Below are 25,480 nucleotides of genomic sequence, written 5' to 3' on the forward strand. Positions count from 1 at the left end.
TCCTCTCAAATCTTAAAGGGACTCCTCTATAGGTCAGATACTACCGCCCACTGTCTTTACTAAACCTAGAGTGCAAGACATTGGGAAAGTTTCTGGCAAACCGGTTCATGCCTATCATATACGTCTTGGTGCAAAATGGTCAGAACGGCTTCACATGGGGCACGAATCATTTAACTTATAAATGCTCTTGATATTCATAGACTGAGCCAAGGTGGAGAACCAAGACCACTGGGTGCTCTCCTTAGACACAACTAAGGCCTTTGATACGCATATCTGGCCTTTCCTGATGCAGGTACTTCCAGAAAAGGGGTAGGCCAGGGGTTGGATGTGTCTCTTCTATGCGCAGCCATTGACACGGATCAGCACAGGGTAAGTGGTCTCTGAAAATATCCCTATTGAAGGGGGAATATACAGGGTTGTTGGCTCTCGCAGTTTGTTTCTCCTCCAGCAATGGAGTCCTAGCACGCCTGCTACAGAGCTAGAATCTGGATTGGGGTCTGTAAATTGTGAATCAATGGAATGTAATCTCACTGTATGTCAACAATTCTCTAGTGTGCCTCCACAGTGAACACCACAATTTACTACTCTTGATGGCCTCCATGAATGAGTTTGGAGAACTATCAGGCCTTCCTATGAACTGAGGGAAATTATGCTTATTCCAGATCCCAACTCTGATGGAAATGCAAATGTGCTCTATACCAATGGTAGAGTGCAATGGTGATTTGACACATTTAAATAGCTGGGAGTTACCACGGGGAGTGCGACCTACTTGATGGTAATCTGGACAGGGCATTGGTGACAATGTGATGCTCAACTCCCTTCTGGCACTCCCTGCCTCTATCACCAATGGGTAGAGTCGATATCGCCAAGATGTTCATTCTTCCTGTTATATTTTTTTTTGCAGCTCTGCCGGTGGTGATCCAACAACCATTTTTCAGGGGACTGTGCTCTCTGATGACAAAATAAATATATATTTTACTATGTCAAAAGGGGGTAGGCCCAAATGCTGGCAACCATGCAACTCGCCAGGTGCCCTCTGTCCTGCAGTTCAGCCCCTCAATAACATTTGTTTTTCAAAAACAAACTTCGAAAGGTGTGCAAATAAAAACACTAATACATCCGACACCTTCCGATATTGTTTTTCAGGGTTTGGTGGCCATTTGTGCTTTTTTTCGGGGCAGGATCACAAGGCTTTTCCAAGCAAGAATCTAGCCTTCCTGGATATATTTGAAAACACATCTCCTACCAAACCAATTTTTGAGAAGCATTCATGTTGTATACAGTCATCTTCCAATGTTTTGAAATTTCACATGATCAAGGGGAGAGAATTTGAAAGATGGCCATCCAGTGAACAATGTCACAATAAATCTCAAACCCCAAGATGACATCATCAAACAAGATAACATTCTAGAATGCTTATCGTGGTGAATGTTTGAAAGATGGAGGACTGGACAAAGAGGACTCTTGCCTCTCACACTTCCACACAATCAGGCCAGGTTCTAGTAGTTCTTCCCAAAGCCAGTACAGAACAAAGCCAGAAAGTTAGATGAAATTGGCATCGTTTTTCCCCTAGTCTTTCAGGTAGTAATAGAAATCTTCCTTGGGACGGTAATACTTCCTTACTTAATAGATTATGGGATGGTAGTTGGGGGCTGATTGTCTCTTTTTTTTTGTCTGACAGTTCTCCAACTTAAAGTCTTGGAAGCCTCCCAGAAGAACGGATCCAGCCCGACGGATGTGGTGGAGGGCTTTAAAGTTCAAATCGAAAAGGTAATATGTTTTTTCTTTTTCACATTATTTTGATAGTATGGCTTTCATTAGTAGAGGGAAAACAAAACAAAAGCAGACCATTTCCCTGTTGTTTGAGCCGGGGACCAGTAGCAGCCACAGGCTGATCACAAACCCAAACACCACCATTAACCTCCAACTAAACATCTTCACTAATCTCCCACTTGGATGAATTTGAAGAATATATCTGACTAAATATCTTAGTTAGAAGAAGGAAGCCCTGTATTTGACTGGGGTACACATAGAATGGAAAACTAAGGGCTCAATTTAAATTTTGTCAATCCGGTTGTCCTGCGCCATGGCAACAAAGTAAACTACTCCATCGCCCTGGCGGAGGACCTGACTGCCAAACTTAGAAATGCTGATCTGACCGACAGATGTTTCTGTCATTCCCAGGACCATCTGCCAAGGAGTTTTCTGTAAAAGCATTGGAACTTTGTCCTACGGCAAACAATGAGCTCCTTAGGGATAAAGGGTTTGCCTGGTGGTGATGGACAGTAAAAAAGACCCAACATTTAAATCAGGGTCTTATTTTGGAGTGGAACATTGGGATGTAAAGCACCGCATGAAGGCCATTTTATTCTGTCATTAACAGCACATAAAACAGGCTTTAGCAGAAACAATACATCTTGGCTTTAAAAGGCCAAGTTATTGACTTTGGAAGTGATTTGTGCCAATCGCTAGATGCATGCACACTCTAGACTGGCGATCTTGCAATGGGTTTCTCATAAAGAAAACTCATTCTGAGACGGATACTGATGCACATGCCTGTGTAGACACATGCACAAACATGGGGCTTGAAGATTGCATACACATGGAGTGTGATGCATGGTTGACATTTTTAATGCATTGATGTAATGTGGCAACTTTAGTACAGTACAGAAAAAACTAAAAAAAACAAGTATGTATGGCGGCACTTTGCAGTTTCTTAGTCTTTATGTAAAATAAAAAATGTAAACAAAAAAATTCCAAATTTCACTTGAAAAGTGGGATGGAGGGAAGGGGTGGCAGTGAGGTTGTGGTCCGAGAAGCTGCGATGGGGGGACAGAAAGGAGAGGAACTGGTAGGGTGTTGAGGTAGAGGAAAACGCAGGGGAGAATGTAGGAAAACATATGTTCTCCAATGGAGTGCTGCTTAATAAATAAACACTGGTGAAGACACTACATTTGGCCATAACTGGATAGCTTTGTATTATTTCCACCTTAAAGGTGTTAAAGACAGTGAACACAGAGTTTCTTTTGAGGTGTGACCGCCATCTTTTGACTTTTAATGTTTGAGATAAAAGACAAGACCAAATGACGTTACTGCATGAGAGATCGCATTAGAGACAAACGGAAAAAAAGGGTAATGGGAAGGGAGAAGAGAATGAAAGAGAAAGGGGATAGTGAGAGAAAGTAAAAAGTGGAAGCAAGCAAGGGGAAAAGGGGAAGGGGAGAAAAAGAAAAAAGAAGGGAAAGAAATTGAACAAAGTTGAAATGAGATAAAGTAGAGGAAAGCGAAAGAAGATGAGTAGAGAAGAGGCAGAGAGAAAGAAAGTCAAAAAAGAGCAGGGAGAAAATGAAAAGCATAAGAAGAAAAGAGCCAACCAGAAAGGTATACATTGAAAAGTACAGAATTGAAAGAACCCTGAGGCATATCTACAAGGCGGCGATATAAAATTATCGCCGCTTTTGCGGCCGTTTTCAGCCGAAAAGCGGCGATAATTTTATCGCTATATCAGCAAGGTCACGCTATCGAGTGAAACCTTGCCTTAGCGCCTGAATTCCTAACGGCCATCTTTGCATCTCTAATGAGATGCAAAGTGGGCGTTCCTCCCCAGGATAACGGGAGAAATGTCGCTAAGCGACATTTCTCCTATTATCAAGCCTCACGCAAAGCAGCATAGCGACAAGAAAAGTAGCAATAACCTCTGTTATCGCTACGTTCCTTACGCCTGCTTTGAAACTGACTTAGCCATGATATCCTATGGAAGGTGGATATCATAGCTAAGTATGTGAGGCCCTATCAGCAAGCTATCGCCAAACTTCGTGGGATTATCGCTGGGTTTCCAGCGATAATCTCACATTTGGCAGTTAGGGCTATGATTTTTATCGCTTTTGAGGTAAGCGTTGCTAATAGCACGCTATCTCAGCGATAAAAATCCACGCTAGCCGGCGATAATTATCTTAGCGCTAAGGTTGTTACTGATATGCCCTCCTGAGAGTAAGTGAAAAATTAATAGGGAGTAAACAAGACAGAACATGTAATGACGGAAGGGAATATGAAGTAAAGCGAAGTATCCTTAAAAAGAAGAAGATTGAGATTTATGTAAATTGTGGAGAGGAGAAAGAATGCAAACAGGAAAGATGGATTTCTAAAAGAGAAGGAAAATAAAGCCGAGAAAGGAATTGAAACAGGATGTTTGAGAATTAATGTAGATCCTAAGCGTGCTGGTAGAATATAGGTTGCTGCCTACTAGCGAGCCTCTGAATTACCTTTACCACAATTTCTATTAACACCATTGGCAAAACTAATTGGTCTGGCCTTGGCAAGCAGTTGCAATGGTTACTTATTTTCCTACATTTTGCATTGCAAGTTTATGGCAGAGCAATACAAAGAGAATAAAAGACATGGCAGGGAAATACTTCCTATAAAATTAGAAATAAAAATTTACCATTTTAATGAATGTCAGAAGAAAATATGGTTCTTATTGGTTTAGAGAAAATATGTTATTGGTTTAGAATTAGGTTAACATGACGGCATCGTTTAAACACACATGGATGACAACATAATTCAAACTATGGCAAACAAATGGAAAGAATTAAAAAATTTAAAAATTAAGTATTGGCCCGCCAGCACTGCCACTGAAACGCATTTCTTTTGGGTGAATGTACACACACATGTGTGCGAGTGACAGTGACAAATATCATCACTCACAGTGTCTGACAAGAGCCAATTAGGAAAGGTAATTTTAATTTTCTTTTTTCTCTTCAATGTCAGAGATAATTCACCCCCGCTAGGCGAGTTTAAATGATACAATAAATAGACCTGTTGCTCCGAAATTTAATAGGAAAGACTCCTTACAAAAATACAAGTGGAATCTACCCGCTCCTGACCCTGTGGTAAGCTTTTCTCAAATATCTATCTGGCAACGGAGGGTCAAAATCTACATAATTCTATTTCGATCTCAATAATGAAATGAGCAGAAAAAATTCTGCAATTAGAGCAGATGAATTAAATCTCTTTGAAAAACAAGTGTATCATTTTAAAGCATGATGACTCTCTTGCTAAAATCTAATAAGACATATTCTATATATATCTATATAGACATATATAAAGGCTGGCTTCCCATTCGTTATTAGGCTTGTTAGTCCCTCCTGAGTACCACCCTGCTTTCTGTTGTTGCCTTCCATGAGGAATGGCCCTTTTACAGGTGTCCTAAATCGGGTGCTTTCTTTAGCAATCCCAAGAACTATTCCCTTTATTCCGAAGCCAACTGATAGAGGAGCTTGAATGTCTTGACCCCAAATGTAATTTGGAGCCAGTTGAAGGGTGTGACCCTTTTGGTGTAAGGGATACACCGGGCTCTACCAATACTAAGTTATGGTCGGTAGACAAAGTTTAAAAAGTTTTACTTAAAATTAGTTCAAATGGAGCACCTGGCCCTAATGGAATGCCGAGCGCTATTTTTAAAGTCAAATCTGATTATTGGCCAGAGTTATTAACGGTCCTCTTCAATGAAATTCGTAAGACAGGCTGTATCCCGGATTCATGGAGGGGAAGTATAATACAACCGATCTACAAAAGTGGGCCCCAGGAGAATCCTGCAAATTATCGTTTAATTACCCTCACAGACGTAGATGCTAAAATATTTGCAAGTTGTCTGTTAGAGGAGTTGGAGTTTTGGGCGGAAAGAGAAGAATTGATTCCAATCTTTCAGACAGGATTTAGGAAGGGAGAATCGACCCTTACTAATTTGATTTTATTGTCTTTCCTAGGAGAAAGAGCCATATGTAGGAAACAAAAATTGTATATTTGTTTTATTGACTTAAAAGCCGCATTTGACTCTGTACCCAGAAATATTCTTTGAAAAAGCTAATGAATTGGGGTATATCAGAAACTCTTTTAAAAATGATCAAATTATTATACTGAAATACTTGGGTGCAGGTCAAAATTGGCAATGGTAGACATACTACCCGCCGCCTCAAAACAAATCTTGGCTTAAAACAAGGATGTGTGCTCGCTCCTTGTCTTTTTAATTTATTTATGTCTGATCTCCCAACCCATTTTAATGACATATTTTCACATTCCCCTTCTGTAATGGGTAAAGAAATTAAATACTTACAGTATGCTGATGATACTATTTTACTTAGCCAAACTATGATAGGACTAAAAAGATTAATACATTCTTTTAATATATATGTAACCCAAAATGGGTTAACAATTAATATAAAAAAAACAAAAATAATGTTAATAGGAAAAGGCAAACTTGTGGTAAAGGACTTGCGTTTCAATGGTTTGTCTGTGGACTGTGTAAAAACTTATAAATATTTGGGAATTACATTTGATGATCGACTATCTTTCAGACAGCACTTCAATAACTTAGAGGCTAAAGGTACCTCACTTGCCTTTGCATTTCGAAAATTAAGAGATAAATTAGTATGCCCCAATTATGATCATTTACTTAAAGTCATGAAAGCAAAACTTATCCCCTCCCTGGACTATAGGTCTCTTATTTTTAAGGGTAGAGACGTAAAAGTATTGGAGGCCATAGTTGCAAGGACATATAAATCAGTCTTTAGGATTCCTAGGCAGATTTCATGTGCCAATTTAAGACTGGAATTTGGCTTACGGAATCAGCTCTTGGTGCGTAAAGCAGCATTTGTAAAAACACTATTGGCATTATCTTGAGCCAAGGAGGGTACGTTGGCCAATATGTGTTGGAGCGAGATTTCGACCAGTGAATACTCTAGAAGCTGGCAGGATTATTTAGCTGAGTGCCTCCTAAAATTTGATTGTCCCAAATTGGAAGACGAAACAAGGAGTAAAATGGATTATAAAAAAATAATTAATTCAACCATCGCCTTGCTGTCAGAATTGATGGATAAATATGAGTTGAGAAAAAAAAAACACTTTTGGTCTATTGCCAATTGCTTCGACAAAATGATGGCCCAACCTTATTTACTTTTTTATCATCAAAAACCCTTAATTAAGAAGAAATTTATGTTATTAAGGTTTGGAATTTATCCAACCAAAGATGGAACCCCTAAATGGGAGTCCAAATGGGCATCAAATATTTGTCGGCTTTGTGGGCAGTATGACGAAACCTTGTTGCATATGGTAACACTATGCCCAAAAATGATGAAGGAACGGAAAATAATTTTAAAACCTATTTTTAAAGAAATGGGACTTAGGACTTGTAAATCGGCATTAATATTTTGCCTAAGTGGTGTCAACGTTTATATTATACACCAATTTGTAAAATGTATGCTTATAGTAGAAAAGAAATTATGTAAGGTCGACTCCCAAAGTATATGTTAAATTTGTTAAGACTGTGATTTGTTGATGTTGCTGTTTTTAAGGTGACGATGAATTATTTTTATGGCACTTTTTAATTGATTGCTTTTATAGTACTACTTTAAAATAATGTACTAATTGTTTGTTTTTAGAGTACTATTCTTAGATAATGTTCAATTTATAATGTTTATTATTTTTAACGAATGGCACACGTGCACTTTATCCCTGAAAATTGTCACATACTGTAAACTATTTAAAAAAATGAAATAATAACTTTGAATTATCCCTAACTGGAAAAAGTTAATTGATTGTGGTCAATTTTATGCATTGTATCCTGGAATGTTTAATTAGGTAAATTGTTTGGTTTGTATTTTTTTTTTCTTTTGTCTTTGTTTGTAATGGTTTTAATTAATCAACAAATAAAAATTCAATCAATCAATTATTCCCTTTATTATTTTACACCGAACTTAAATGATGCCAGCCTCAGCAATGGCAGCTGCTTCCTAACACAGTTTGCACGCGTATTGCTTTCTCCGATAAGCAAATCAAGCACAACTGATGGCTGCTTGCATTTTTCCAAGATGCTATCTATTTATTTTTAATAAAGAGATCCAGGCAGGAGATAAAAATTACCGCCCACACCTAGGCTCTTCAAAAGTATCTTTATTCGGATATTAAAACATCCATACAAGAACAATGTATTTACACATTTCACATATAGTAATCTGAACATTTCATCTAAAAAAGTTAAAAAAGAAAACATATCTGATGGACCATTCCAGGATATCAGTTAGGCTCAGAATTAAGACTAAATTTCATGTTAAAAGTTATAAAGTGCAGTGCGAGGACATCTGTACAGGTAGGGAATACCAAACTTATGACAGTGAATAAAATACAGGATCGTAGTTCATATAAGATCAATCACATTAAAAATAAGCCGTAGCCTAATTAAAACAAACATCTTATAACGTCCCAGGTACTGTAAACATTACAGTTCATCCTTTGTGTAATCTCCATAAATCATCTCCTGTTCTGTGTACAATGTAAGACTATCGTGCGGGGGGCCTTTTAATCCGGATGCCTACAGCGCCCGGCAAATAAACTCACTTACATCTCCCCTCTAGATTTCCTCAGTTTCGCGGCTAGTCTTAAAAAATTTACGATACAGAACAGTGTGAAGGGTTCCACAGCCAGTTTTAAGTATAAAAGGGCTACTCTAACCTGGGTAAATTTATTCGCCCTTAGGATGGATTTTAAAAAAAGAGCCCGCGGATATTCATAAAAAGGGCAAAAGAATACAAAATGTAGGGTATCCTGTGGAGATCCTAGATCGCAGCCACAGGGACCCTTTGTACCAATTTCTTTCGTGTACCCCGCGGGAACTGCTAAAATGTGATGTAAAAGATCCAGTCTAAATCTGGTCATTAAAAATCTATCATTTTTGTTATGGATTAGTGCCAGGTAGGGTTCGAGACCTTCAACAGATTTAGTTAATATATGAGACCTCACTGACCCTTTCAGAATTTCGCTATCTTCCCTGGCACAGGCTATCCGCCTCATATATTCTGCCTTTAAAATGCCCTTTAACTGAGGTGTTAATGTTGACGGTTCCCTGAAATATTTTGCACATCCCAGCCACTCCAGTTTATCCTGAACATATTTAAGCCATGGAATTTTATGACCTTTTTCCCTGTTAATGCAGTCTGTTATTATTTCTCTGCTTAGGCTTGCTTCGGGGTTGGTCCAAATTTTGATCCAGCACAGTAACGGCCTAAAGCTTAATCTGTCAGAGATATACGGGATCCCTAGCTCCTCGTGAATAATATGGGCTGGTGTGCTTTGGGGAACCTGCAAGATCCTCCTAAGGAACTTGTTTTCCTCTAGTTGTATAGAGTCCACATTTCTAAATCCCCAGACCTCACTCCCATAAATAATTTTAGAACAACAAATTGAGTTATATAAGTTCAATATTTCCAGCACTGACCATCTACCTAGTCTTGTAGCACGATTCATGATTGAGCCCGTGATGCTCGCGTGCTGTTTGCATTTATCAGTCGCTAGTGCTCTAAAATTAAGATGTTTGTCGAAGGTAATCCCTAAATAATTGAAAACCTCGACCTTCTCTAGTTTGTGTCCCCCAATTTTACAAATAAAATTCTTGGTTGGTCTTTTTCCTACTTCCATGATGTAGGATTTTGTGAGGTTAGGGGATAGATCTAAGTTTGCCATAAAATCGCAGAAGCCATCTATAAGAGATTGCAGACCCCTCCCTGTACGCGAGAGGAGTACTGCATCATCTGCGTACAATAAGACCGGGATACTTCTACTTGCGACTCTCGGGCAGTCCACTCCCAATGTGCACAGGGCCTTATCCAAACCGTTTATGTATAATGTAAACAAGAAAGGCGCCAAGATGCAGCCTTGTCTCACGCCCCCTGTACAAGAAAAGTGGTCCGTTAGGCAAATCAAGCACAACTGATGGCTGCTTGCATTTTTCCAAGATGCTATCTATTTATTTTTAATAAAGAGATCCAGGCAGGAGATAAAAATTACCGCCCACACCTAGGCTCAAACCCTGTTCTCCAGCTCCTAAATTAGCAGTCTTGGATGGGAAGCCACCTCCTCGGTAGAAGGCATTGTGCTTTTTTCAGAGGGTTTATCTTGGTTTCCCTCACTAAGTCACCCTCCCATCATGCACTCACCCTTAACCCCTTCCTCCCTTTTGCTTCCCTGAGCTCCCCCAGGAGTGCATGGGAAGTGGCCTCCCTCCCTTCATTACACAAATGTGTACAACAAACGCTTTCACTTTCACTTTAAATTTTAAAGAGCCTCACATCGATTCTCTCTTCCAGAGCCCCTTCCTGCCAGCCCTCACAACATCCACACACCACGCTTTAGAGGGGGTAAATTTTAGTTGCTTTCTGCCCAGCCCGCCATTCGGAAATGATTGCTTTGGTTCTTATTAGATCTCGCCTAAGCAGCGCATGGACCTCATGTAATCGATTCTGTTTTTGCCCTAAAAACCTGCATGCTTTGGAATGCTTTGAATGGCAACGCGTGCAAGTTTGGTGATTCCCTTGCAGGAGCGAGAGGAGCCATATGGTAGCAATTATCGCGCTCGCTCCCGCAAGGGAAAAGCTGCGCGACCCTGCTCTCGGCCGCACTCCCCCCACTTGGTTTTTTGGTATTGGAGACTCCAGCTTGTTTAGGACTTGTGCCCTGGTCACAGCAGTTCAATTTTGCTCGCGAGAAAGTCACTCATTGATAGTGGTTGAAATGTCACTCATAAGTACACCGAAATTCTGAAATTGGCGCACATAAGCAGTCTGATGCCTTGGCAGCCATGTTCCGTTGCTTCAACTTTGTGAGGAAAAACGGACACCGTGATATTGCAAAGACAAAAAAAGCCAGGTCTTTAAATGGTTTTTTTAGAAATCCGTGGACTTGAATGTTTGCGTGCCGAGCTTGCATTCGCTGGCCTCCTCCCTCCTGACAGAAAGCATCTACCGGTACCCACTAATTCACCCAGACCCGTGGCACCAGGCACTTCTGTGAAAGGAGGAAGCTTGCAAAAAACTAAGTCTGAATGTCACCTTGAAGTGGAATCAAGTGGCGGAGTGTTGAGACTCAGACGCATTTCAATTGCGAGCTGCATTACTTCCAGCCCCGGGCCTACCACGGAGAGTCGTGAGAAATTCACGTCGCTGTAACTCTTCCCGGAAGTAGCGCCATTCATAACAGTGTTATTTCAGAGAACCGTGACACGGCCGGAGCCTGCCAATGCCTGAATAATGGTGTCATTTAACTATAACAAGCAGGGCCTCGCTGATATGGCAAGTGCTTTTATCAACATTGCATCGTGCTGGTTCAATCATGTAAATGATGTGAGTCCTCCAATATTCCTAGAGAGATGACTAGTCTCTGCGCGCTCTTTCCCGACCGATACAAGGCAGTTTTTTTCGCAGGCAGTTTGCTTAACAATTTGTATTCCTTATTAGAACATTGGAATGTGGAGCACTCCATTGTAGACAATGGAGTGCTCCATGCTTCTACGGGCCGGAAAAAGGCCCGCAGAGCAACATTCCAATGTTTTACAAAAGCCTCTTGAAGCTCGAGGGGATTTAAATCCCCTCGAGCTTCGAGAAGTTTTTGTTTAATTTATTAGAACATTCTGCCCTCTAGTGGCAGAATGTTCTAATAGCCTTATAGCCCTTCGTAGCAGGGCTATACCGCTATTAAAGTCCCGCTTCTTTTGTTAAAGTCCCTCGCCTTCGGCTCGGGCCATTAACGCTGCAGCGGGCCTTTAATAGCCGGTATAGCCCGCTACGGCGGGCTATAAGGCTATATTAGAACATTGGAATGTTGGTAGCTCCATTGAAAAAAATGGAGTGCTCCGGGCTTATAATGGCTGTTATAAGCCCGGAGCTCCAACATGCCAATGTGTCTTTGTTCACAGCTCTGGCTGTGAACAAAGGCTTCAGGGAGCCTGAGGGGATTTTAATCCCCTCGCGCTCCCTGAAGGCTTTGTTTTATTTGTTAGAACATTCTGCCCTCTAGTGGCAGAATGTTCTAATAGCCTTATAGCCCTTCGTAGCAGGGCTATACCGGCTTTTAAAGTCCCTCTGCTTTGTTAACGTCCCTCGCCTTCGGCTCGGGCCTTTAACGCTGCAGCGGGCCTTTAGTAGCCGGTATGCCCGCTATGGCGAGCTATAATGTTATAATAAAGACAAAGCTTATTATGCAGTGACACACATTAACACCTTTATTTAGCAAGCTTCAGAGGATATTGTTTTCTGCCGCTGCCCGTATTTTATTGTTATGTGTGTATGTGGCTTAATGGCTAGAGCAGCCGATTATGAAGCAGGGGAACCAGGTTCGAGTCTGGCGGGAGGCCCAAACATCTTGTGATTCTGGGCAAATTACTTAATCTCCCCCTGCCTAAAAACAATGATACATGTATGTGTCAGACTGTAATGCAACTGGTGCTCATGTAAAGCACTTTAATACCTAGTGGTCGAGTTCGTGCTATATAAAACTGCAAAAAAAGCTCAATGGCTATCTTTAAAAATTGGGGAACGATCGAAATTAGCACAAATCCTCCGCCAAAATGACCTGCTACTATGGATCCGTGTTCTTGTGCCTAAGAGGTAGCACTACTTTAAGGAAAGGGCACTAAAGCAGAGTGAAGATAGGAAAGGTTAGAACCTGCAGAAATCCACTGGGGAGAATTTTTACAGTTTTTGACGTAGTATAAACATTTTTGTCATGCACTCACTATCCACCAAATATTGGGTTATTTTCCACATTTTTCTTTACGAGACCTAGGGGCATATCAAAACCCGAATTTGCGAATCTCAAATAGCGATTTTTTGAGAATCGCTATTTGAGAATCGCAAAATGGGATATATTTAAAATATCGCTAATATTTAACGATTTCTTAAAATTCCTTAATTGCGATTAGCAAATTGCAAAATCGCAATTAAGGAATACCTGCCTATTCATTTCTATGGGCCAGGAGACCCATAGGAATGAATGGGAAGTAATTCTCAAATTGCGATTCGCAATTTGCGAATCGCAATTTGAGAATAATTTCAAAGGTGCAAGGGTGTCAAGATGACACCCTGATGCACCCCTGAAATCAGCATGTGTGGACATATGGCGCACATACATGCCCTAAGGGCATGTATGTGCGCCACGTGGCACTTATTAAAATTTAAAATAGTGCATTTTTAAAAGATTTCGCAAATTACCTCCAACTAGAAGTTGGTGGTAATTTGCGATTTCTTACGGATTTTTCGCAAAACTTTGTTGCCTGTTACATTTCATTTAAGAAATCGCAATTTGCTTCCGAAAAGTTAGGAAATCGCAATATTAGCGATTCCTTAAATTTGTGCAGAAAAATGGCTCATACATACCGTTTAGCGATTTTTTATTCGCAAACGCTGTTTTTTGCGAATCGCAGCATTTGCGAGTAAAAAATCGCTTGATACATATGCCCCCTAGTATTTTAATAAGCACGTCATTATTTTTCATTTACATCTTATTGCTAAACAATATCCTAGCTCTTACCAGAAGAGTACACTGAAATGTGCAAAAATCTGTCCTTTACAGCCCACCTTAGAGCGCCACACCCTATCCAGTCAGGCTATGCTGCCATTGAAACATGATATGCTACATTGCTGCATGTATTTGTGCTTGCATATGCTTCGTACAGTAGCAGGCACTAAAGCATACTTTAATACTCTTACAGTTAGGGGTGTCTGATGTTGGCTAACAAGAGGCCTAGGGATGGCAATTTTCTCGGATTTCCTCTATGTGAATCATTCTGTTTTAGGATTCATTGTACATGTATCTCATATGAATAGCCTGAAACTCCGGCGTGGCTCCGCCTTTTGCGGACCAACGGGGGACAGTCCCGGTGAGGGCGTGCACTTTCTCTTTATCATGGGGCAGATTTATGAGCCCCTTGCGCCACTTTTGCGTCACTTTTAACATGGGAAAAGTGACTCAAAAGTGGCGCAAGGGGCTCATAAATCTGCCCCCATGTTTTTATAACTTCCAAAAGTTACGCTTTTCTATTATGAGATCCTTGGAAAAGTTACTGCAGAATTTTTTGGAACCCATAGCTTAGACAGTCTAAGTTGAAAGAAGCTCCTTCATGTTGGTGAAGCATGTCCTACATTCGATTATACCTCCCCTGACTGGACACTCTGAGATTATGACCTCTCACTGCACTCAGCACAGAGAGGGGCGCTTGGGAATACTAAAATAACAATCTTGTCATTATCCATCATCCATAATCTAGGTGAAATCAGGATTAGGAAAAATACACAAGACATCACAAATATGCTCCAATCAGGAGAGCTAGCAGTCTTTCTTACTATAAAGGTTAAAAAACAGTAGATTAAAATTTTAACTAGATTTACTGTACCCACTGCTGCCCGAGGGTATTGCCATTAGGTCTTTACTACACAAAGCATTCCTTCAGACCCCCTCAACCCCAACACACCCCACTGCCCTACATCCAATCAACCAGTACCAAAAAACCCCAGGCCTAACTGCACCTCAGCACCAAATGACTTCGAGAGCCGCCATTGCGACTCAAACAACACTCCTGAGTCGGGCAAGAAAACAACTCTTAGCCTATGCACCTCACAAAGGGCTGGGTGTTCTGGACAGTCAACAGCCAGCCAGGCGGTGGCCTCCTTGTCAGGGTGGGGCGTCTGTGCTTCAGGGGTGCTGGGAGGAGCTAAGATCCAAGCGCGGAGTCCTGTGCGGCGTGCAGGAACGAAGAGACCAGCCCGCCACGTCACAGCTCCTTTCAAGGGGCACGTACATCACCCCGTGACACTGTAAGCAATTAAGTGCTTCCGGGGCATTGCCTAGGCGGCTAACTCTCGCCCAAGGTCAACCCCTGGCCCAGGGTGAGTGATGTGGCCTCACTCACGCCTGTCCCCCGGCTCCCCGCCATAGTTGGGAGAGACTTGGTTAATTCCAACAACCTCTCTTGACATGCCCCCATTACACGTGCTCCCACCCATTCGCCTTGCAAGAATTTCTTTTTTTCCTAAACCATGATTGTGACGATGGGCATACTGACTCTGATATCACTCCTTTCTTTCTCTGAGCGCCTTTATGTCAAACCTTTTTTCCATGGTTCTCTTTACCCACGCAGGCAAAGCAGCGGTGCATGGCACCCTTCCCTTCAACATGAACAAGCATTGGCATAGCCAATAGGTCTCACCTTTGGGGCCTTATAAGTATTTAGTTATGCAGCACAATATCCTTCCTGCAACAACATCAACTGTTGCATGGCTAAACACTTATAAGGTCCCAAAGGCGAGACCTGCCTATGCTTGTTTAGCTAGGACTCGTGTGAACACTTTTTTTGTTCTTGTTTTTCATTGCCTGCATTTCTTTGTACCTGTACAATATTGGCTCCGCTTCCGGTACTTTTACATTCCTGCCTTTTAAATGCTGTACGTTTGAGCAGTGTCTCTGGTTGTGGAAATGTGCTTTCCTCTTTGAACATACTGGTATAAAATGCCAGCTCAGTTGTGTTGGTTAACGCCCCGGAAACGTTACCTGTCTGAAAGCATCAGGTGCTTTAAAAAAAAAATTGCACCAAAATGTATTTCCCCTTCTATAAAATACCAGCCATGACGAAACAAGGAAGAGTTTACTCTTTTCCACTCCAACCGGCTGTATAAAGCCAGAGTGGCGTGTGCATGTGCAGAGTCCATTTGCTCCCTGGAAACACCTCAGTGCTGCTGCACTTCCCTGTGCTCTGGAGAGTTTTCACAAACACCACAGGGCATATCAGCAACAGACGGCGATAAATATCGCAAAGTGCGCTTAGCGCTTTTATATTCATCGCCGTCTAGCGCTGGAATTTATCGCCCGGTTAGCTCGTTATGAACAACGCGTTAGTTCAGGGCGATAATATTCCAGAGATATCCAGGGAAATGGGCCAACATCGCTGGAAAACCAGCAATGTTGTGCTCAAAATGGTGATAGCCTTGGTGATACGAACCTGTAATCGTATAACCATAATCCACCTCCCATGTTAGGTATTAGCAGGACCTCATAAACTCGGCTCCGTGTCCCTCCTTCGATTATAAAGTTTAGCGCTGCGGCTCAGCCGTGGGACTTTCTTATTTTACTACGCCATTGTCCCGCTGTCCAGCCGCAACCATGGAAAATAACTAAGGCCTCTCCTTTGGTGAGGACTGCGTCTCAGAAATACTGAGTGGACCCTCAATATTGGACCCAGATGGAGGAGCATCGACCAGCTGCTCTTCCAGCGATTGGACAACCATTACCAACATGAAAAGGCAACTCATGAAAATAATCATGCATGGTGCCATCAAGACAGAATACTTGCGTGCTAATATAGCACCCAATGGATTGATCGTCACCAACACCCCCAGGATCTTCCTTGAGGACAAACAATTCAAGGAAGAATGGTCGCTGGTGGCATGGAAATGTACCAGGGATCTTCTGGTACTCATTATCAAGACTGCCAAAAGACTGGCCGACGAACTTATTCTCAAAATCACCATAGCAGAAGGCACCATGAAGGCAAATATTGCCAACGCCGCTTTCAAGGCCAAATTGGCAGAAATTACCAAACAAATTAATGACAACAAAGATTATTTGATGCGACAAAAAGTAACGAAGCTCCAGAAGGACATCACGCGATTCAGCAAAGAAAAAATATATCCGTATCTCAAAGATTACTACATACCTTCAGGAGACGATTACTCCTCAGATGATAGCACAAACTCACGCCGGAGAACTAACTCCTCAGGAAGTAATTCCAGCTCCGATACACAAGGCACTTACCAATACAACCTACAACACAGAAGACCAGCGAACGCCATGTATGGTTATGGCCAACCACCCTACCAAGGGCCCATGCCCTTCCAGGGACCCACCCCATTCCAAGGACCAGTCCCATTCCATGGACCACCGCTATGGCAATACCCACATGGACCACCACCACACTTTGCCCCCTTTCAACCACAACCTTTTTTAGGCAGAGGCTGGGGCAAAGGGCAAGGCAGAAGAAGAAGAGGCGTACAGAACCAACCGAAACAAGTACAATGGCAGGATCAGTTGCAACAACAACCACTGTACATGGAACTGCGGAGTTACCAGGAGAAGAAAAACTGATCGTAAATTTATGGGAACGACCCCTCACAGTCACAGAAACCAATTTCCTAAAAAAAGGCCTAGGGTTTGTCCCTACCCCAAAAGCGGACCTTTTTCGGACCAACTGTGAAATCCAAAATCTTTTCAGGAAGATCCGCCTGAAGGCTTATTTCGGCAATCGACTGGATTTACCTTCAACAGGCATTGGCTTACGAAAACCCTCCACTTTCACACCAACAACCAGCATGGTACCACCAGAAGTACTAATCTTCGAAAAAGCTGTGCTCAAAGAAATAACTGAGAAGCGCCTTATAACTAATTTCTCCAACACTACCAATGCTGAAATCACAGCCATAAAAACATTATCTAACGACGCTTCCATAACCATCAAGGAACCATCAAGGAAGCAGACAAAGGCGGACTACCGGACGGAATGCCTACGCCAGTTACAGAATACCAACTATTACACACCCCTTACCATAGACCCAACCCCACGCCTTTCAACCAAAATAGGCTCAATGGTCACAGCGGCACTCAACCAAGGATGGATCTCCAAAAATGAAGCAGAGATCCTCATAAATCCAAACCCCAGACTACCCTACTTCTACACACTGCCAAAAATTCACAAAGTGGTCTCCCCTCCACCTGGGAGACCCATCGTCTCTGGCATAGGGTCCCTCTTGGAACCAATATCCAAATTCTGTGATCACTTTCTATGCCCACTAGTCCGGGCGACTCCAACATTCCTCCAAGACACCAGAGATGTCTTGAGACTCATCGAAACAACCAACACAGAGGGTCCGCTACCAGATGTACTTCTTACACTGGACGTGGAGGCCCTCTATACTAACATTCCTCAGCTTAACACTCTTGAGGTAGTGGAGACAATATTGCTCAACACCAACTGGGACTCACCAACTCCCGTGAGCTTTATCATGGAGTGTGCTAACATCGCTCTCACAGAAAACTTCTTTCAGTTTGAGGATCAGTTGTTTCATCAGACACAGGGTACTTCGATGGGCAGTACCTTCGACCCGAGTGTGGCATGCCTCTACATGTCAGACTTTGAGGCGAGGTATGTGCTCACGAATACCAACCCTTTCTCGATTAACATTCTCATTTGGAGACGTTATATCGACAACATTTTAATCTTCTGGAAGGGCAATAAAGATATGATCCTAAACTTCCTATCATGGATCAATAACTTTAACCCCTACTAAAAATTCACTGCAAATTGTTCAGAACAGGAACTGCCATTTCCCGACCTGACAATCATCAAAAAAATGGGAAAATTGGAAACCATAACCTACAAAAAACCAACCGACAGCCATTGTCCCTTGCAGTATCATAGTTTCCATCCAAAGGCCCTTAGGGAGAACCTTCCATACGGCCAATTCTTACGCATTCGTAGAAACTGAAGTAACATAGAAGACTACAAAAGACAAGCATCCGAGCTTAGTGTCAACTTGGCTCAGAGACAATATCCTGTCCGCATTATCACTAATGCACAAAAACGAGCACGTAACACAAACAGATGTAGTCTCCTTGAATCACAGACCAAACCAGAAACAGACCTCATAACATGTGTGACCACCTTCACCTCTGAGTCCAACATGTTAAAAAGGGTCATCAACAAACATTGGAGAATACTTGAATATGGCGACCTAACCCTTGACAAGCCAAGGTTTGCTTTCAGACGCACAGCCAATATCAAGGACCTACTCATCAACACCAGACCATAAAAATAAGCCCCAACAGCTCCCACCACCCTATGGAATCTACCCCCAGTTACCGGACATCATCCCTGCGGCCAATGTGTAGCCTGTCCGCTAACTCGAGCAACAAAAACTGTTCAACTCACCCCTAATTGGACCTGGACCCAAAAAAAACACACAAACTGTAATACACGTAATTGCATCTATCTCATTACGTGTCCATGCCACCTCCAACACATAGGGATGACCACACGTACAGTAAAAACAAGAATAACTGAACATAGGAGTAATGTACGTTTCAAAAAAAACAACACCAAAATTTGCTCACACTACATGGAACACAATCACACCCCAAACGATTTAGAGTGGACAATTCTAGAAGCCTTCCCTACCATCACCAGAGAAGCCTTAGTTAGGAAGGAACAATGTTGGGTGTTCAAATTGGGGGGACACACAAGGGGGTTGAACGATGACATACCTTGGGCTGAACTGCACCGTTAACTCGCCCTGCCTATACTGTCCTAGTATAACTTTGACCTCCGACCTGTTGTCCTAACTTCCCACTTAGAGTCCTCTACCTGCGTTTTTTAACTGAAGACGATACAGGTAGATCTGTTACATGATCAGTCCACGCCTACTTACCCCTATATGGATGTCAATTGTCTAGGTTACTATTTTCAATACCTTGACGTCATTAGTCAATAAAGTTTCAATACATCCTCACCCAATATGGCCGCCACGCCTACCTACGTTACAGACATCGCTATTTATAGTGGCCCGCCGTAAGTACTCCTCACGGGGCCCAGAGCGAGGGTAGGACGATCGCTAGTTGCCTGCCTACACCTGTGAGTATACACCTGCTACTCCTGCCTCCACGGTAAGCCCTTGGTGCCATTCACTAGAATTATCCTTGTTTATATCGTGGGCGTTCTGTCTTTGTTTCCCCAGCGATCGGAGTAACTAAAGTGCTCTGGTCCATCCCCGTCAGCTTGAACTGGGTTACGAGGGGTGAATCTCCCCGCCTTTGTACTACTTTCGTATCTGTCACTAGTGTTTTAATCGCGCATGTATGTCCTGCACCTACCCCCGGTGACACCGGGCGTTTCCCGCTACCTTTATTGATTCAATTAGGGTGCCGGTTGTACACACTACCTTCGCATGCCTTCTCCCTTTTCACCTGACGCACGCATCTTGCAGTATTCCAACTTAGTCATAATTTCGGAACCCTTTCCGTAGCTACCGCTCGGACGGAGCCTTTATAGCAGCGTGTTACCCTGGCCGCGCCACTCCTAGTAACGGTGTTTCCCGCATGTAATTTTTCGAATAGATCTACTTGCTCTCATCCGTTAAAGCGTCACTGGAGTTCACCACGACTCGACTCCTGAGTCATGAGATCTAGCACGACTATTAGCACTTTGTTTACGGGTTGTTGGTGTTACACAACTCTTAAGGCACCCTCACGTTTACTTATTCACTACGTACATGTAACAACTATTGTTTACATTGCAATATGTATTACCATCAACGCAATTAGCCTGCAATAACTTTGTTTTTGTTCCGTTGATTGTTCATGCTCCAAAATTGAGGGTTAGTTCACCCCCAGTGAAGGCACTAAACACAACACGTGTGTTCACACGATCTGCACTTAATAAGCTCAGCACATTATTCATGCGTCTTTTCGTTGGTTTAACTCTTGGTTGTTTGTCCCTTGTTTTTTATCTCTCCCTTCTCCCACAGGTCTATAGTATACCCCAGTACCAGTCCCTTAGTATACTCCCTACCGCCGCTAGCACATTTGACTTCATTGAGCTAGACGGTAGTGCACTCAATACACAATTATCTCATCGGTCCTGACGAAGTGCCATTGACCCCTTGGGGGCAGTCTGGGCACGAAACATGTTGACCACTTTCACTACATTAGCCCTTTAGGAACATCACTCCAAAACAAAGGCTTCTACACAGTTTTAAACTAGGCTAGAGCTACCTCAATAATAAACACTTGACCTAAGTAGGACTGCTCTATACCTATTTTATTCACCTGACGCCTTGTGCACTACCCAGCCCTCACACCCGCACGCACCCTACGGCTTCTTCAAAAGATCCCCGACAAAGAGCCCCGGTTCCGGGAGCCCGTCAGGCATTGCAGCACCGGCTTGACGAGGGGCAAATGCCCAAATGATGAAGCATGACATCCCTTGGGGTGTGTGAGGGCATTACGAAGAAAGACCTGTCTTCCCCTTTCCCTTCCTCCTCTTCCCCCTTAGTCTTAGCTAATTAGGAACTGCTCAACCTCTTTACACAGATTAGTCAGGAATTTAACAGACGTTAAATTCCTGCGTTAAGGCATAGTTAACGTGATGATTATTATCGCTAATGCTCTTTGCTGATATCGCGAAGCTGCCTTAGCGATAATTTCCCATGTTGTTTTCCCAGCCACGCCTACTTTGCATCTCATTAGCGATGTTTATCGCTGAGATGCCAGGCATTGGGAATTCGGCAGCTAACATGCGCTAATGCATGTTAGCGCCGCCTTGTTTATAGGGCAATAGGAATATTGCCGCTTTAGCGGCAAAAAGTGCCGCAAAGCGGCGATAATGCTCTTGATGATATGCCCCAACATCCTTTATGCCAAGATGGATCCCACCATAGGGCCGTTGGGGGTTGGAGGTGGTGCACGGAGCTTCACTGAACAAAAGGCTGGCCTTTGGAGCCAGGGTCTGTTGTGTCTGTGAAATGTGTTAATCGGAAATCACTGCTGTGTTCAGGCAATTGTGTTCTTTGTCTGCATTAGCTGATTTGAAGAGGGTCAGGAGTTGGTATGTTTAGGGAAGTGATTGCCCTATTCATCCCTCTTATCGTGCATGTTCATGCAGGAATGTCTGCTGGGCACCAACCAGGTCTGTAGAAGAGTTTTCAGTACAGTGTTGCCAATGGCTCTCTGCTGCAAAAAGGGAATACTTAGGGGCAGATTTATATCGGACTTGCGCCCCTTTTACGCCGCCGTTGCATCACTTTTGTGACGCAGTGGCGGCGTAAACCCTGCGCCATGTTGCGCCCTATTTACATTGTGACGCATCTATGGAGATGCGTCACGGTGTAAAGCCCTGCACCACATGAAACCTGCGTCAGGTTTCATGTGGACGTTTCAACGCAGGGGGGGCGTTCCGTCGCAGGAACACCCCTGAAAAGTGACTCAGTGAAATCTATAAGATTTGACTGAGTCACTTTTCCAACGCTGATGCGTCAAAACCCTGCGCCTGCTTGAAGCAGGCGTAAGGCTTGACGCACCACGTTACAGATAGGGCAGGTTGGAACAGTGCTGGAGTTGCGTCGTGCCTGCGACACAACTTCAGCACTGCGCCAACCTTACGCTGGCACATGCGTCATGCATCTGCTTGTCCTTGTGCCAGGATGCACCGCATTGTAAATGCAGCGCATCTGCGGTGGCACAAGGGCAAACTTGCGTCACGCATCTTCCCTGGCGCATCCATGCTGATTTGAAGGGATGCGCCAGGGAACATAAATCTGCCCCTTTCTTTTTGGCTACGTCGGTATTAACATACTGTGCAACTCAGCTTGTGTGATGCTGATGAGAAGTGATTCACAACTTTATTTTCTACTTGCCACAAAAGTAAACCTTTGCTGCCATGTTTGGTGAGTGGAGTTTGAAGTGCACCTCCTTGAAAAGAGTATCCATTTAATTCTCGTGATCCGAGGCAGCAAACATTCTGTAATTGAAATTATACTAGGTGGATCTAAAGTTAGTGAAAGACGGCCATATAATTATTCAGTTTTTTTGCTAAACTACCCTGCATTACAACAGTACACATTAAGACCGAAATCGGAACGCGAACCCAAGCAGCCTGAAAATGCAATAATAGGCTGTTAAGGCAACCAGAAGTGCACTTGCTACATCCTATGTTTACCGGGAAAAGAGCGCAAGTACTAACCAATGGAATGCGTAACTACTTTGGCATTGTTCTGTCATCGGCAAGAACAACCTAACCACTTATAACAAGCTTTTGCAATGCAACAGGACTCGTATTTATGTGAGTTTGAGCTGTTGGCATGGTAAATGACAATGATTTGTATTTATGTTTTGGTTTTTAAAATGTAAATAAAAGGCATTGTCATTTACAATGCCCATAGCTTAAACTCACATAAATGTGAGACCTATTGCATTGCAAATATATGTTTATTCAGTTATTTTTACTTTCCTGGCTTTGCCTGTGTGAGACTGGTGTTCATTGTATCTTGGCCTCTATACACGATCTTGGTTACTATTTTAATTGGCACGTGTTTTATCCCAGCAAGTTCTTATTTGTATTTAATGTGTGTGCATTTATGGTTTTTGAGCAAGAAACCAAATAAAGATAAAGATTGATTGATTGATAAAACCACATAAATCCTACTTCTGGTGGAGAATGACATGAACAATTGAAAGAAGTGAACATCAGGCTTTGGATGCAACAAGAATTGAATCAGGTAGACAGGAGACTTATGTCAGGTAGACAGGAGACTTATGTCAGGTAGACAGGAGACTTATGTCAGGTAGACAGGAGACTTATGTCAGGTAGACAGGAGACTCATGGAGGGGGCACTTTGGAGGTGTGAGTATTGAGGGAGACGTTTGGAGATGGTGAGTGGTTGACTACTAAGTCTCTATAGCCAGGGCAAGGGTTTATGAAATTATATTGAGACATGTTGAGGTGTGTCCAGAGGAAGGAGTCAGTGTTGCTGTCTGTTCTACTACTTTTGCCCTCAAACCACTGGAACAACGCATATATCACAATAATCGAATAAAGGTCATTAAAACTGGGCAAAAGACATTTATGACTTTATTGTCTGCAAACAATGTGTTAATGTATTCAGTTAATGTGCAGATAACCCCAACCTTATTATTCAATTCTCATGCTAGGTACTGAGAGGCGATCAGGCATGGAAGAAAGAGACGTTTATGGATTCGATGAGCAGGAGCACCTGCAAATACTATCACAATCCTGAGGGGTTCAACGTTGACTACTTGATTACAGGTCAGACATCTCTGGTGGGGCGCTGAAGAATGTAGCGTTTTTAACAGGGTACATTTTACTTACTGCAACTGTTCTATTGGGTTGTTCCCCAGAAGCCACTCTGAAACCTCTGCACCCATCAGGTACACCCCTGTGCATCCCTGACCACACACCTCTCACGTTCACCCAACATGCATAAAGGTTTGCCAGCACCACTAATAACATATGTGTAACACAGAGCTTGCTAAAGTGTTATTAGTGGACTGAATGACAACCAGTGTATGATTTGGAGACACAAGGGGTCTTGCTGCAATACAGTTCTCTAGTCTAGAGGGCATGTGGTCCAAGAGTTGTCTCATGTGCATCATTAATTTAGATAATTCCCGCTTTATGTTACAAGGGAGGAAAGATAACTGCTTTGTCGCTGCAGCTAAATAATGGATCTAGCCACCATCCACAGCTTTATTAAGATATTAGCATTGTAAACGTCTTATTTACAGCTATATGTCAGAACTTCAGAAGATTAGTGTGAGAAAAATCACAGAATTGAACACATGAAATAGCCCACTTTCAGTCCCCGCCTGCATTAAATGGCAAGTGCTCTAATGCTTGCAAAAAAGCAGAAGCTGAAATCTCTGCATTTAAATTTCAGTCTTGTTCCGAAATTCACAAATCCCAATATTCCCAACAAAGGCTATGTTTGGCACAATATTCATGTAACAGCATCATTTACAGAGGCTTTCAATGTGTTCCTCCTCCTCAAGTGTGTAAGAAAACTCTTCTATTGCAAAGGGAAAGGTGCTGTTGCATTTCTAGTCCTTACTTATACTGTAGACTGCTCTAACCCTGTCCTTCTGGGCCACAAAGGAACAATACAGTGCTCAGCTAGAGCCTAGAGTATGAACTCTTGACTTGTGGTGTGACTAGGATTCTACAAGGACCAAACATGTTGACCCACAATTGCAAACTGGTTCCTCTGAGAAACACCAGAATCATCCTTGGAAGCTTGGAAGAAAATGCCTTTTCCAGAGAAAATGCATTCCTAAAACTGGTACATGTACAAATCAAATCAAATCAAATACGGAAATTGGCCTAATGCTGATACCTTTAATAGAGAACTTAAGAGACCTAAACCTCATTAGATAAAAACACCAACAACAAATTAGAAAAAAGTCACAAAATATAGAGAATTGGATGTCATATATAAAAAATTGCAAAAAAGTACTACAAAGGAACACATAGAAAAAAGTCCCTCAACGTTATCAAATTGGAAATGAAGGATATTTTGAAAACATGACACCCACTGCGACTGACCCGCTAGACACCCACTGCGACTGACCCGCTAGTGAACAGGGTCAGGGAGGAGCTGGCGGGAGGTCCCATTGGAAGGTTTTACCATTCAACTTGGTCATATTTTTTAAGCATGGCAAGTTGTCATGTGAAAACACTCTGCAAAAGCGGCTATTTGCCAGGCAGCCCAGAAGCACATGTTTCCCACCAGAAAAGATCAGAGAAGGAAAAATTCAAATTGAAGCTGTCGAATGGGCATTTTTTCCCAGGAGGTTTGGTAGGTTGACCCAGTCTTCCAGGAGTAACACGTCTATAGTTTTATCCCAAGTTCTGCAGCACTGCCTTCTCGAAGAAGAGCCCTCCATGTCCAGGACTGGTAACCGCTTACAGTTTTAAGAGTTCCCCCAACTCGGCTTTCATTTTCCCAAAAGTCCAAAATCCCATTTCTAACGGAGCCACTGGAATTCTTCCTCTGAAGGTAGCATGCTCTTCCTCAGGACGATCTATACATACCGGCTCCTGGAG

General features: G+C 42.7%; 1 pseudogene across 1 annotated transcript in view; it reads left to right on the plus strand.

Annotated features, from left to right (window-relative positions):
* Positions 1 to 25,480, plus strand: part of LOC146796834 (metalloproteinase inhibitor 1-like) — a 38,696-nt pseudogene that overhangs the window by 9,604 nt on the left and 3,612 nt on the right. The window contains exons 2-3 of the transcript XR_014969958.1: positions 1,682 to 1,770; positions 23,572 to 23,686. The product of XR_014969958.1 is annotated as a metalloproteinase inhibitor 1-like (transcript). The remainder of the gene's footprint in view (positions 1 to 1,681; positions 1,771 to 23,571; positions 23,687 to 25,480) is intronic.

This window comes from Triturus cristatus, chromosome 10, assembly GCF_964204655.1.
Source record: "Triturus cristatus chromosome 10, aTriCri1.1, whole genome shotgun sequence".
Taxonomy (NCBI): Eukaryota; Metazoa; Chordata; class Amphibia; order Caudata; family Salamandridae; genus Triturus; species Triturus cristatus.